Consider the following 11,829-nt stretch of genomic DNA (forward strand, 5'->3'; position numbering starts at 1 on the left):
GTGGGACATAGAATCATAGAATCCTACAGTGCAGAAGGAAGCCATTCAGCCCATTGGGTCTGCACCGACCATAATCCCACCGAGGCCCTATCCTCACAACTTCATCATTTACCTTACCTAGTCTGCCTGACACTAAGGGACAATTTCGCATAGCCAATCCACCTAACCCGCACATCTTTGGACTGTGGGATGAAACCAGAGCACCCGGAGGAAACCCACGGGAGAACGTGTAAACTCCACACAGACAGTGACCTAAGCTGGGAATCAAACCCAGGTCCCTGGCACTGTTGAGACAGCACTGCTAATCACTGCGCCACCATGCCCAAAAAAGACAATTGCATTTCGTCCCTGGGTGGGATCAAACCACCACCCTTTTGGTTAACAGCCAAACGCACGAACCAATTGTGCTACAGAGACTACACATCATGATTGAGGTGTATAAGACTGAGAGGTACGGATAGGGTGAGTAGGGAGCAGCTGTTCCTTTTGGTTGAGAGGTCAGTCACGAGGGGGCGTAGTTTTAGGGTGAAGGGCAGGAGATTCAGAGGGGATTTGAGAAAAATTTGAGACTGGAAACTTTCAATCTTTAAAAGCTATTTGGATGAACACTTGAAATGTCATAACATTTAAGGATATGGGACAAGTGCAGGAAAATGGAGTGAGCAAAACTTTAGTGTTAGTTATTGTTGGTTCAGACTTGATGGGCCAAAGGGCCTTTCCTCTGCTGAATGACTCTATGGGTGGAATTTTAAGTATTCATGGTACTGGCACTGTGGCAGGAAAATGTGTTTGTAAAGTCGGGTGTGATGCCATTAGCGGGAATGACGTTCGTTTTTGTGCCCATTCCCATTTTACCAAGAAAAAAGATCAAGACCCTGCCTAAAATGGGCAAACTATCAATTGGCATTTTTTTTGCATTCATCAGAATGTAATTAGCGAGCATCACTCTCAATAGTACCAGCTCACCTGCCTTAACCTGCTAGTTCACTGCAGCCAGATTGGCAAGGAAAGTACCTCAACTATAAAAGCCACATTCAGGTGCTTGAACAGAAAGGGTGAGTGAGGAGGTAAGTCTCTGCTTTCACACTGCTCCATGCTGCTGATGGGGAGGGGGGGTTGTTTCATGACAGCCATGTTGCGTTACGAGTCAGGGGGTCTGTGGGTGTGAGAGGGGTTGCCATTGTTCAAGGGTCTGACTTCTGTCCCTCAGGATGGACCCGGGTCAGAGCGCTGACCTCGGGTCCCAGTACAGGCAGCCAGCAAGCACTGTTGCGGGTGGGGGATGGGCTGGAAACTCTCTGAGGTGGTAGTGCTGCAGCTTCAGAGTTGTCAAGCAGCACTGTCTGTGGCCACTACTGCATGGGTTCTGGGTGTGTTTGTGAGTTGTGTGGCGATCGGGGAGGCTATGTCACCGTTCTGGGATCTGTGGAGAAGTATGGGAAGTGTGTATTGCTGGGGGGTCTGCAGGGGGGGGTGGTGGTGGATTCCAGGAAGTGTGTGTTGCTGATGGGCTGTGGGGGGAGGTATGGGCAATGTGTGTTGTTGAGAGGCTGTAGAGTGTATGGGGAGTGTGTATTGCTGAGCTGGAGGCAAGCAGAGTTCTTTAACCTCTCCCTCTGTCTCTCCCATCCTCAAAACTTGCCCTCTGCCGCCTCTTCAGATTGACAAGATAACTTTTGCAATGCAACCAATTGGTTTTGCTGTTCTTTTGGTTGCTGCTGGAGTTGAGGAGGAGGAGCAGGAGGATGAACTGCAGGCAGAGGAGGCCCAGATCTTACCACTCACAGGAGTAGGGGGAGACGGCTGGCAGAGGCAGGTCATTTGCCTCTGGGGTAGGAGGAGACCTCAGCAGTTCCTCACGTGAATGTCCTTTGAGCAACTATTGGACGTCGACGGTTCCTGCTCTGAAAAAGGGACCATGTGACATCAGTGTCATTTGTTGGTCATGGCACCTCAGGGCATGGAGGGGCATCCACTGTGCTAGTGACAACAACCTTCAACTTTTATGCTACCAGATCCTTCCAGACCACCAGTGGAGACCTTTGTGGCACTTCCCAACCATCTGTCCACAAGTGTATTAAGGAGATCATGGATGCCCTGTGAGCGCTGGCTGGCCTGTATATTAAATTTGACCTGGACCAGGCCCAGCAGGAAGCCCGGACTGTAGGATTCACAGCCATCGTGTGGATGCCAAATGTGCAGGGAGCACCCTCAAGGCGATGTGGGTGCAGTCTATAGCCCTTTGCACATTTGGAGAATCCGGGAAGATTCATGAACAGAAAGGGCTTCCATTCAATAAATGTGCAATTGGTGTGTGACAACATGCATTCTGCACCAGACACCCCAGCAGCATGCATGACAGCTTTATATTCAGGAGATCCGATGTCCTGGAGGTCTTTAAGGAGGAACCCAAGAACGCCATTCCCGCTAATGGCATCACACCCGACTTTACAAACACATTTTCCTGCCACAGTGCCAGTACCATGAATACTTAAAATTCCACCCATAGAGTCATTCAGCAGAGGAAAGGCCCTTTGGCCCATCAAGTCTGAACCAACAATAACTAACACTAAAGTTTTGCTCACTCCATTTTCCTGCACTTGTCCCATATCCTTAAATGTTATGATATTTCAAGTGTTCATCCAAGTAGCTTTTAAAGGTTGAAAGTTTCCAGTCTCAAATTTTTCTCAAATCCCCTCTGAATCTCCTTCCCTTCACCCTAAAGCTACAGGGATGGCTTGTGGAGGACATGGGGTACCTGCTTTGGACCTGGCTGATGATGCCTGTGCGGAGACCTGTGATGGATGCGGAGACTCGGTATAGTGAGGCCCATGTTGCCACCTATTCAATAGTGGAGCACTGAATAAGGCTCCTCACAGCATGGTTCATGTGCCTGGACCACTCTGGCGGGACCCTCCAATATAGCCCCTGATTTCTTCCAGCATTATGGTTGAGTGCTGTGCTCTAAACAACCTGGCACAGCAGTGAGGAAACCTTTTGGAGGAGGAGGACGTGGAGGCTGACCAACTGGGCATCGCTGGGGAGAAGCCACCCAGGAGGAAGAGGAGGAGGAGAGGGAGGACAATGATAACGAGCAATGTCACTGAGGTGCTGGAGGACCGGTGGCAGCAAAGGACACGTATGCTGCCTTTGCTGGACAGTGATCACATGTGCTTTGGTTACTACGTGTGTTCCTATTCCCCCTACGACGCCAACCCCACCATCCCCCAAATCCCCCTGGAGTCCTACAATCTCCTGTAACATTGTAACACCAGAGCTGTGGGCCTGGATATGATGTGTTAGCGAGTTTCTTTGGCAGACAGAAGGGTGATGATGACTCACTGTACGCAATTATTTATGATACCCTGGTGTAATCTGGTCTGACTTTTGTCTGAGCTCCACATGCACCCTGGTACCTGGGCCTACGTTGGGGTGATGGATAAGAACATAAGAACATAAGGACATAAGAAATAGGAGCAGGAGTAGGCCATCTAGCCCTTCGAGCCTGCCCCGCCACTCAACAAGATCATGGCTGATCTGAAGTGGCTCAGTTCCACATTCCCGCCCTCTCCCCATAACCCTTAATCCCCTTGCCTATCAAAAACCCATCAACCCGCGTCTTAAAAATATTTAGCGAGGCAGCCTCCACCACTTCAACGGGCAGAGAATTCCAGAGATTCACCACCCTTTGAGTGAAGAAGTTCCTCCTCAACTCCGTTCTAAACCGCCCCCCCTTTATCTTGAGGCTGTGCCCCCTAGTCCTACTGTCTTTTTTGAGCGGGAAGAGTCTCTCCACCTCTATCCTATCCATCCCATTCATCATCTTATACGTCTCAATGAGATCTCCCCTCATTCTTCTAAACTCTAACGAGTACAAGCCTAGTTTATTCAGCCTCTCCTCATAGCTCAACCCCCTCAACTCCGGTATCAGCCTAGTAAACCTCCTCTGCACTCCCTCCAAGGCCAAAATATCTTTGCGCAGGTGCGGCACCCAAAACTGCACACAGTACTCCAGCTGCGGCCTCACCAATGCCCTATACAGCTGCAGCAAGACCTCCCTACTTTTATATTCAATCCCCCTCGCTATGAAGGCCAGCATCCCATTCGCCTTCCTGACCACCTGCTGTACCTGCAGGCTGGGTTTTTGCGACTCATGCATAAGGACCCTGAGGTCCCTCTGCACCGTCGCCTGCTGCAGTTTTTCGCCACGTAAGTAATAGTCCTTCCTACCATTATTCCTACCAAAGTGGACCACCTCGCACTTGCCAACATTAAATTCCATTTGCCATTTCCTGGCCCATTCGCCCAGCCTATCTAGATCCTTCTGCAGACTCTCCACACCCTCCGCACAATTTGCCGTTCCCCCAATCTTGGTGTCATCAGCAAATTTCGACACCATACACTCGGTTCTCTCCTCCAGATCATCTATATAAATGGTAAATAGCTGAGGCCCCAGCACCGACCCCTGGGGCACTCCACTAGTCACCAACCGCCAATCCGAATAGCACCCATTGACCCCCACTCTCTGCCTCCTATTTGACAACCAATCCTCTATCCACGCTAAGGAGAGCAGTAAGGGAGCACTAAACCCCCACGCAGTGTCCCAGGGCAGATGGGGTGGGGAGGGAATGTCTCGGTGGTTCTGGGAATACCATGGTAGCTGCTGTCAGTCGCTGCCAGTGCATCCCATCCACTGTAGCCAGTGAATTATTTGAGTGCCTTGATTTTCTCAGTAGCAATGCTTTGTGTTGCCTCCCTCACTGACATCAATGTGCAGGGTCTCTCCGGCGACCGTCAGGGTAAATACATTCTTGAGGCTAATCAGAGCCAAGTTCGCCAATATTTTAGCTGGGAGGTTAGCTGGAGTGTTTCGGCAGGATTTAAACTAATATGGAGGGGGGGGTGGGGAGGAGACAGATAGCTCAGTAGGCACTGGGAGTGGGAGTGAGTTGCGTGAAAGGGTAAGTCTAGATGATAGGAAAATCTCCCAGGAGAAGGAGGATCCGAGTGGGCCTGAGGGTCTTCAGTGCATCTGTTTTAATGCGAGGAGTGTGACAGGTAAAACGGATGAACTTAAGGCCTTGATGTTCGCGAGGAATTTAGATGTGGTGGCAGTGATGGAGACGTGGTTAAAGGAAGGGCAGGACTGGCAGCTAAATATTCCTGGGTATAAGTGTTTTAGGCGTGACAGGGGAGGGTCGAAAAGAGGAGGGGGAGTGGTGCTGATAGTTAGGGAGCAGATCACAGCGGTGCAGAGGGAGGATAATGTAGAGGGGTTAGGAATTGAGTCTCTGTGGATGGAGTTGAGGAATAGGAAGGGAGCCATTACTATGCTAGGGGTGTACTACAGACCGCCCGACAGCCTGCGGGCAGTGGAAGGGGGTATATGTAGAGACATTTTGGATAAGTGTAGGAAGAACAGGGTTGTTGTAGTGAGAGATTTTAATCTCCCTGGGGTGGATTGGAAGGTGCCTAGAGCTGGGGGTTTGGACGGGGAGGAATTCGTAAGATGTGTATTGGAAGGGTCCTTGGAGCAGTATGTAGATAGCCCGACTAGAGAGGGGGCGATACTGGATTTAGTTCTGGGCAATGAGCCGGATCAGGTGGTTGAGGTTGCAGTAGGTGAACATGTGGCTAATAGTGACCACAACTCTGTCTACTTTAGGATACGAATGGAAAAAGAAGAGGGCTGTCCTAAGGGGAGGGTGCTAAATTGGGGGAAGGCTAGATACAGTCGGATTAGGCAGGAGCTTAGGGATACAGACTGGGATAGGCTGTTGGAGGGCAAGTCCACTTTAGGCATGTGGGAGTCTTTCAAGGGAAAACTGAAATGGGTGCAGGAAAGGCATGTGCCAGTTAAGAGGAAGGATGGGAAAGGTAGGATTAGAGAGCCGTGGATTACTAGAGATATTGAGGACTTGGTCAGGAAGAAACGAGAGGCGTATGTTAGGGCTAAGCAACTGGGAACGGAGAGAGCGGTGGAGGAATATAGAGAGAGTAGGAGGGATCTCAAAAGGGGAGTTAGGAGGGCAAAAAGGGGACATGAAATGGCTTTGGCAGGTAGGATTAAGGAAAATCCAAAGGCGTTTTACTCCTATGTTAGGAACAAAAGGGTGGCTAGGGGAAAAATCGGTCCCCTCAGGGACAGAGGAGGGGAATTGTGCTTAGAGTCCAAGGGAATGGGGGAGATCCTGAATGAATACTTTGCATTGGTATTCACGAAGGAGAGGGGCTTGATGTCTGGTACGGTCTTTGAGGGAGCTGTAGACCAATTGAAGGAACTATCCATTACGAGGGAAGAAGTGTTAGGGCTTTTAGGTAGCATTAAAACTGATAAATCTCCGGGGCCTGATGGCATTTATCCTAGGCTGCTTAGGGAGGCAAGAGATGAGATTGCTGGGCCTCTGACGCAAATCTTTGTCTCTTCTTTGGACACAGGTGAGGTCCCAGAGGACTGGAGGATAGCGAACGTGGTACCGTTGTTTAAAAAGGGTAGGAGGGATAACCCTAGTAACTATAGGCCGGTGAGTTTGATGTCAGTGGTAGGCAAGTTGATGGAGAGGATTCTTAGGGATAGGATGTATAAGCATCTAGAGCGTTGCGATCTGATTAAGGATACGCAGCATGGCTTTGTAAAGGGGAAGTCTTGCCTTACGAATCTGGTAGAATTTTTTGAGGAGGTGACAAAAACGGTCAACGAAGGACGAGCCGTTGATGTCGTCTATATGGATTTCAGTAAGGCGTTTGACAAAGTCCCTCATGGTAGATTGGCTGAAAAGGTTAACGCTCATGGGATACAAGGCCAGGTATCTAGATGGGTTGAGAACTGGCTTGCTAAGAGGAGACAGAGAGTAGTAGTGGGGGGGTCCTTTTCTAGCTGGAGGTCTGTCACTAGTGGTGTGCCGCAGGGCTCAGTACTGGGACCTCTTCTCTTTGTGGTGTATATAAATGACTTGGAAGAGGGAGTAAGTGGTGTGATCAGCAAATTTGCAGATGACACTAAGATGGCTGGATTGGCGGGCAGTGAGGAGCAGTGTCTGGCAATACAAAGGGATATTGATAGGCTGGTATATTGGGCAGATATATGGCAAATGGAGTTTAATCCGGATAAATGTGAGGTGATGCATTTTGGCCGGAATAATGTAGGGGGGAGTTATATGATAAAGGGTAAGCCCATAAGGAGTATAGAAACGCAGCGGGACCTGGGGGTGCAAGTGCACAAGTCTTTGAAGGTGGCAGTACAAGTGGGGAAGGCTGTGAAGAAAGCCTATGGTATGTTAGCCTTTATAGGAAGGTGTATAGAGTATAAGAGCTGGAGTCTAATGTTGCAGTTGTATAGAACGTTGGTTAGGCCACATTTGGAGTACTGCATCCAGTTCTGGCCGCCTTACTACCGGAAGGACGTGGAGATGCTGGAGAGAGTGCAGAGGAGGTTTACCAGGATGTTGTCTGGTATGCAAGGACTGGGTTATGAGGAAAGATTGAACAAATTGGGGCTGTTTTCCCTTGAAAGATGGCGACTGAGGGGGAATCTAATAGAGGTATATAAGATTATGAAGGGTATAGATAGAGTAAACAGTGGTAAGCTGTTTCCTATGTTAGAGACACACAGTACGGGGGGCCGTGGGCTTAGGGTGATGGGGGAGAGGTATAACACGGATATTAGAGGGAGGTTTTTCACACAGAGGGTAGTGGGGGTATGGAATGCTCTGCCAAGCAAGGCGGTCGAGGCAGGCACACTGGAGTTGTTTAAGAGTTACTTAGGCGCATGAGTGGGTTGGAGATGGGTGGATATAGGAGATTGTTTTAAATAAGGTTCATTAGCACTGGGACGTCCCTGGTAATGTATAAGGATGTGGTACGATAATAATGTTTTTCTCTTTTAATTCACAGGTTTTAAGTCGGTCCGCCTTGTTGTCCAACGAGGGGCGTACACGCGATGGGTCGTACTAGGGCTGCTCTTGGATGTTCGAGAATAGCCTAGTACTTCATGTCGTTAGTGTGTGCTTAAACTGGACAAGATACTGGGCAAGACGACAGCTCAGTGACTATCACTGTTTGCTGTGCAGACACATGGATTTGGGCCGGTGTCTGGGAGTTTGCGCATTCTCCCCGTGCTTGCGTGGGTTTTCTCCGGGTGCTCCGGCTTCCTCCCACACCCCAAAGATGTGCTATTAGGCTGTCCCTAAATTAATTTCCCTCAATGTGGAATGCCATAAGCATAGATAAGGGTCATGGGTGGAGGGGGGACTGGTAATGTTAAAATGGCGGCGCAGGCTCGTTGGGCCGAAGGGCCTGTTTCCCGGGCTGTTTTTGTTCTTTGTTCTTTCTTCTTAGTCACAGGTGTGGGGTGAACTAATATTTATTGGTGCCAATAAAAATGATTTCAAGAGAAGTGGTAATGTAAAAACACGTGAACGTGAGATTTTTAATCACCTAAATGTTCTATCTACCTCGTATTGCCCTTCACCTGTGCAATCTTAGTGCCTTTACAACTTTTTAACTTTACATGGCTACCACTCTGTCTCAGAGATGGAGGTAGCCAGCTGTCTAACTGTGCCCTGTGGCCTGTGATGCCCTTGGCGAGCATCCTGGCCAGCTTCCAGGTGTCAGGGACATATCCATGACACCCTCTTCATCCCTGAGATACCTCAGTCTCAGGAAGGAGAGAGTCAGAAGGTGTGGCCACAGCCGCAGTCACCTGGGTAGAAGGCCCCAGCATGGGCTTGAGCCCTTCCTCCTCCCTCAGAGTTCCTGTGGGTCACTCCATGGCATGGTGGTGCTTCTGCATTGAGCTCCAGAAGCTCTGGCATCACCTGGCGTTGCCAGTCCTGGAAGGTCACCTGCGTTCTTGCCATGGTGGCTGAGCCCTCTGCAATGGCCCTCTGAGTTGGGGGCCACTTATCAATGGCAGCAGCGAGTGCCCTCTGAGACTGGGACACACTCTGCAGCCCCTCCGCCATCACCCACTGTGAGTGGGTCACATTCTCAAGGGCTGCAGCCATAGCCTGCTTTGTTTTGGCACTGTCCCACTGGGCCTCCTGCAAACTTTTGAGTCTCTCAGCTATGAACTGCAGAATCTTGATCATCTTGTTAAGTTCCTCAGCCATGGCCTGCTTTGACCCGGCCGTAGCCTGCTGTGACTCGGCTATCTCTTGGACCTGCCATTCATGGTGAGAATTTCCTGCTCCATGCTTTCCACCGCAGATGCCAATCTTGGAATGAAAACCTGGGAATCACACAAGATAGGCACACAAGCTGGTCCACCCGAAAATTTTGGGACTCCTCCCAACAGCCTTGCAGTTGGTCCAGTATTGCTGTCAGACCCTCCTGCATTCCCCGGTTCTGTTGCTACTGCTGTTGTGACTGGGGGAGAAGTGATTGCAGAGGTCCAGCGTGTAGCCTGGGGCCAGCTGAGTCCTCGCTTCCATAAGGCCGCTGCATGCCAGAGGCCTCATTTGTTCACTCTGATGTACATCAGCAGGTATGTCGTGCATGTTAGAGAGTGACCCAGATGCCTTGCCACTCACTTGACCCACCAATGTGTGAGTCTCTGGGATGGTGAATTGTGAAGTGGAAGCTGAACAAAACTGGTGCTGGCCTTGCAGGTGCCTTCATTGACTTCCCCAAGGAGTCTTCCGAGCTGTCAGGGGCTGGATGGGTGGGAGCAGCAGTGGGGGCCGTGATGCCAGATGGCCCAAGTGTGTCAGAGTCCCTTCCTGCAACACAGGACATAAGGTTAAGTGCAAAGGAGGGAGAGGAATCTAGGCTGCATGCAACTTATTTCAGAATTCTCCAACAACTGGAGGATTGGAGGGGCTCACGTCTATGCTCCAGCCTAACCATGCTGTTGTTAATGGTTTGCATCCCCTCCTCTCCCACAAGCCCCAGTGCCTGTTCTTCAAAGTGGGTGAAGATCCAGAACCACCCCCTGTCTTTGCCCTCTCCTGCAATTATGGGCATTCTTCTCCTGTGGGGAGAGAAAGTCATGTAAAATCTAATGGCACAAATCCTGCAGGGTTTCGCGGTGGTCCTCAGAAGGAAAAGGTTATGATACTCTTGAGGGGAGGAGGGATGTGCTTGGGGGTCAGGGGCTGGAAGCATGCAGGGTGCTGGAGGCGGGGGGATCTGAGGTCACTTAGGGGGAATCTGCGAAATGAGATTAAACACTCACTCTTGCTGCCCTGATTAAGTCTTTCAGTTTATTGCGACCCTGCTTCCCAATTCTCCTGGCCAGTGCCCTGGCATGCTGCCCCCACCTCCCAGGCTGCGTCCCATCTCTTCCCTTGAGACGGCTGGGGGAAGAGAGTGTCCTGTCTTGCCTCCACCGCCTCCAGCAACCTGGCCAGGTCAGCATCTGAAAAACAGGAAACTGTTTTCCGGGAGGATGTTTTCTCTTGCACTGCCAGCCTGCCTGTCCATTATTAGGGTTTTTAATGGAGCTTTCCCTTGTTTGAGCTGATCTGTTACAAGCGGTTTGGGTGTTAGAACATTGCAGCGAGTTTAATGCAGTTTGCCTTGTTACCATAGAAACCCTACAGTGCAGAAGGAGACCATTCGGCCCATTGAGTCTACACCAACAATCCTTATGCCCGCAACCCTACACATTTACCCTGCTAATCCCCCTAACCTACACATCCCAGGGCAATTTAGCATGACCAATCAACCTAACCTGCACACCTTTGGACTGTGGATGGAAACCAGGGCACCCAGAGGAAACTCTTGCAGACCCAGGGAGAACAGGCAAATGCCACACAGACAGTGACACAAGCCGGGAATCAAAGCCAGGTCCCTGGAGTTGTGAGGCAGCAGTGCTAACCACTGTGCCACTCTGCTGCTTGTTACCATGGAGGGGAAGCCAAGTCAGCACTTGCAGATGAGCTGATGGAGGGGGTGCGAGGGGTGGGTAGGGGATTGATTTGTGCCTCATGATGATTGGAGGCAGAGGAGAGAGAGGGTTTTGTCAGTCAGTCATCGGTGCCAGGGGGTGATGAAGGGGCCATGTGCAAAGCGATCTGGGGGCACCAGTGGGGGGGATGGGAAGGGGGCCAGTAACGTACGGGGGTTGGTCCTGATGCCTGTGGGTGGGAGGAGGTGATTGTATCTGGCCCCAGGGGGAAAGGGGGTGGCTGCATCTTGCTCTGGGGGGGAGGGTCTGCCAGTAGAACTGCTTTATTTCATGCTTTTCCTGTGCCTGCATGGTTTGTGGTTCCGATCTGAGCTGCACTCTATTTTCAAAGACTGAGTGCATAAGATTGGATGTGAAAACTCACCCGAAAAATGGATCAGGAACTCTTCTACTTTCACACTAACTGGACACTTAGGATAAAATCCTGTAAAGTTCTGCCCTCTGACTGTGGTGGTATGGGATTCAGCAATTATAATGCCGTTGAATGGAAAAGCGGTTAGATTCTCTCTCGTTAGAGATGGTCATGGTCTGGCACTTGTTTGTCTTGAACCACTTATGAACCCAAGCTTGAATGTTACCCATATTGTGTTGGATGCAGCCACAGACTGGCCTCAATATCTGAATAGTAATGATCATTCAATGATCAGCAAATATCCTCACTTATGACCTTATGATGGAATGAAGGTCATTGATGAAGCAGCTGAAGATGGTTAGGCCTAAGACACTAACCTGACAAACCTCTGCAGTGATGTCCTGGGGCTGAGATGATTGACCTCCAACAACTGCAAGCATCTTCCTTGGTGCCAGGTATAACTCTAATCAGAGGAGTTTTCCCCTGATTCCCTTTAGTCGCAATTTTGCTAGGACTTCTTGATACCACATTCAGTCAATTGCTGTTTTGATGTGAAGGGCAGTTACTC

The 11,829-nt window shown here is 50.1% G+C and overlaps 1 non-coding gene across 1 annotated transcript; it reads right to left on the reverse strand.

Moving 5' to 3' along the window:
- Positions 1–343: 343 nt before the first annotated feature.
- trnan-guu (transfer RNA asparagine (anticodon GUU)) lies at positions 344–417 on the reverse strand. Its single transcript has one exon. It is a non-coding gene; the product is annotated as a tRNA-Asn (tRNA).
- Between the last annotated feature and the right edge of the window lie 11,412 nt (positions 418–11,829).

Source organism: Carcharhinus amblyrhynchos, unplaced genomic scaffold (assembly GCF_965287045.1).
Source record: "Carcharhinus amblyrhynchos unplaced genomic scaffold, sCarAmb.v2.hapA scaffold_50, whole genome shotgun sequence".
Classification (NCBI taxonomy): Eukaryota; Metazoa; Chordata; class Chondrichthyes; order Carcharhiniformes; family Carcharhinidae; genus Carcharhinus; species Carcharhinus amblyrhynchos.